Source organism: Octopus sinensis, unplaced genomic scaffold (assembly GCF_006345805.1).
Source record: "Octopus sinensis unplaced genomic scaffold, ASM634580v1 Contig19778, whole genome shotgun sequence".
NCBI lineage: Eukaryota > Metazoa > Mollusca > Cephalopoda > Octopoda > Octopodidae > Octopus > Octopus sinensis.
The window spans coordinates 1-2,718 of NW_021836604.1; the positions used below are offsets into that span (position 1 = coordinate 1).

Consider the following 2,718-nt stretch of genomic DNA (forward strand, 5'->3'; position numbering starts at 1 on the left):
GTTGACCTCGGCGGAATTTGAACTCAGAATGTAACGGCAGACGAAATACTGCTAAGCATTTCGCCCGCGTGCTTAACATGCGACATTTGTTCCTACTCATTACGTTTCGAGTTCAAATCCTGATGAGGTCAACTGCGCCTTTCATCCACCCTAGTCGATTTCTTCGACTCCAGTGTTTTACTGATACTTAATTTATCGACCCCGAAAGGATGAAAGACAAAGTCAACCTCGGTGGACTTTGAATTCAGATGTAGCGATGGGTGAAAAAAAATAATAATGTCCGGTTTCAAGATATCGGAGACCGGACATTGTTGTGGTGAATAAAAAAGAAAGAATATACATACCCCGGTAACAACAGGGTCAATGGGAAAGAAGAAGAAAAAATGAACAACTATGACGATTTGAAATGGGAAATACGAAGAGAGTAGACGTGATACCAATAGTAATTGGTGCACTTGGAAGTATCAGCACTCAACTACCAGCATGGCTGGAAAAGATCGGTGCAAGTGTGAAGTTAGAACACTTACAAAAATCTGCATTGCTTGGAACTGCAAGAATTCTTCGTAGGGTTCTGGAAGCATGACCAGTAAACAAGTGTCACCTTAAGCTGCTGGCTGTGGACAGCTGAAATTTTCCATCATTACCAGCAAAATAAGCTGTGATTTTTCATCACATAGTAATAATAACAACAATGATGATAACAACAACAACAACAATAATAAAAATCCTTTCAACTATTGACAAAAAAGGCCTGAAGTTTTGGGGGATGGGGCAGGCCAATTTCATCGATCCCAGTACTTGACTATTAATTATTTCATTTATTTCCATCCTTTCGGTGTCGATAAAATTATACCAGCTGAACATTGGGGTCAATGTACTTGACTTAAACCCTCCATTGATACGAAAGGATTATTATTATTATTATTATTATTATTATTATTATTATTATTATTATTATTATTATCATCATCATCCTTATTATTATTATTAATATTATTATTATTATTGTTATTATTATTATTGTTGTTGTTGTTGTTATTGAGTGAGAGAGCAGTGCATGCCATCAAAGTGACACTGGGGTAAAATATACGAAGCCCAGTATACCCATCATCATGACTACCCGTCTGAAAAGGGTACACTAGGCACATGCATCACAACCAAATGTGCGAGACACGGTTATCTCATATCAAGATAAACAGCGCATGACCTTGCAGGTGGGGCCCAGTTAGAATTTCTTTCTGGTCGAGTAACCCACCCTGCTCAAAAGGTCCTTGAATAAGGGTTGTTTAAGGATGTTGAACGAGACACCTATGTTTCCAGATGTGAATTATCCAAACCCCAAAGAATCCCTCTCAACACATGGCTATGATTCTCCCCCACTACTTCTGCTCGTGATCAGAGATGCACATATCGTCAGCCACTAAGGGACATGCTCAATTGGTTAAGGTCAAACAACTGACAAGCAAATCTGTGGTATTGAGCGGAATATTTGTTGTAGCCCATCTTTTATACCAAGACAAAACAATTTGAGCCAAGAAGACGTTTTAAACATGCCCTTTCTCAGCTTGTTTTTCGAAATGTTTTTTAACTGCAATCCTTGTGATTAACCACACAATTTTGTTTTTATTAATCATTCTACATTATTATTTTAATCCACTAACGAGGGTGTTTAGTGCCTGTTTGCGATGTCTAGCAACTACTGAATGCGTTTACATTTGTAGGGCTTTTTCTATCCTATTGTTCAAATAACTCTCTTAGAAATAACAAAAAGTGCCTCATCTTCGACTTGGAAAATTCTGCTCTAAACGATATAAACATATAACCATATTTCCTATGATTCTAAAATCTCTCAAAGCTCTTCTCATCTAATTTCTTTCTGTTTTAAATCAATAATAGCCACAGCTTGCTTGTGTCTTTGTATGTGTAAATAGGCATGTATATATATATATATATATATATATATATATATATATATATATATATATATATATATAGATGCGTATCTATAAGTAGTTGCGTTTGCTTATGCGCCTTGATATATAGATGTGTGTATGATTGTAAAGGAATGCTAAGGAGGATGTGTCTAAAATTTACAGTGGAAATGAAGACATGCCTTTATGTAAGGGAACAAGCATCTATGTGAATGTATGTACCTACGAGTTATTTTCTGTACGATTGCGTACGCGTGCGTGTGTGAGCGTATCAATGTGCACAATCTCTTATTGCAGGCTAAATCAACGCTACGAGCTGGCAGAATAGTTTTATTATTACCCACAAGGGGCATTGAAATATGGAACGCTTCACGAATTTGCGTGTCATCCTTGCGCAGGGGCCATGCTAATCTTCTCTGTATCGTTCCAATTTTAGAATATGTACCGCCGAGCTGGCAGAATGGTTAGCATGCCGGACCAAACGTTAAGTGGCATTTCGTCCGTCTTTACATTTTCAGTTCAAATTCCACGGAGGTCAGCTTTGCCTTTCAACCTTTCGCGGTCTATAAGATAAACACCAGTTGAGCCCTGAGTGGGTGGGGGTCGATGTAATCGACTTATCCCAACCCTGAATTTGCGGGCCTTGTGCCAGAATTTGAAACCAGTGTAACATGTTAAATCATGCGTTGATTCTACATAAGAATATTCCAGTGGCTATTTCAGGCACAATTCTTTGTTTCCTGTTTCTTCTACCGTTTCCCATCCTTATCTTTCTTTGCAAGAATTC

The 2,718-nt window shown here is 37.9% G+C and overlaps 1 non-coding gene across 1 annotated transcript; it reads right to left on the minus strand.

The window, feature by feature from the left end:
* Nucleotides 1-2,284: 2,284 nt before the first annotated feature.
* On the minus strand, nucleotides 2,285-2,390 carry LOC115232177. The gene has a single exon (XR_003883608.1). It is a non-coding gene; the product is annotated as a U6 spliceosomal RNA (small nuclear RNA).
* Between the last annotated feature and the right edge of the window lie 328 nt (nucleotides 2,391-2,718).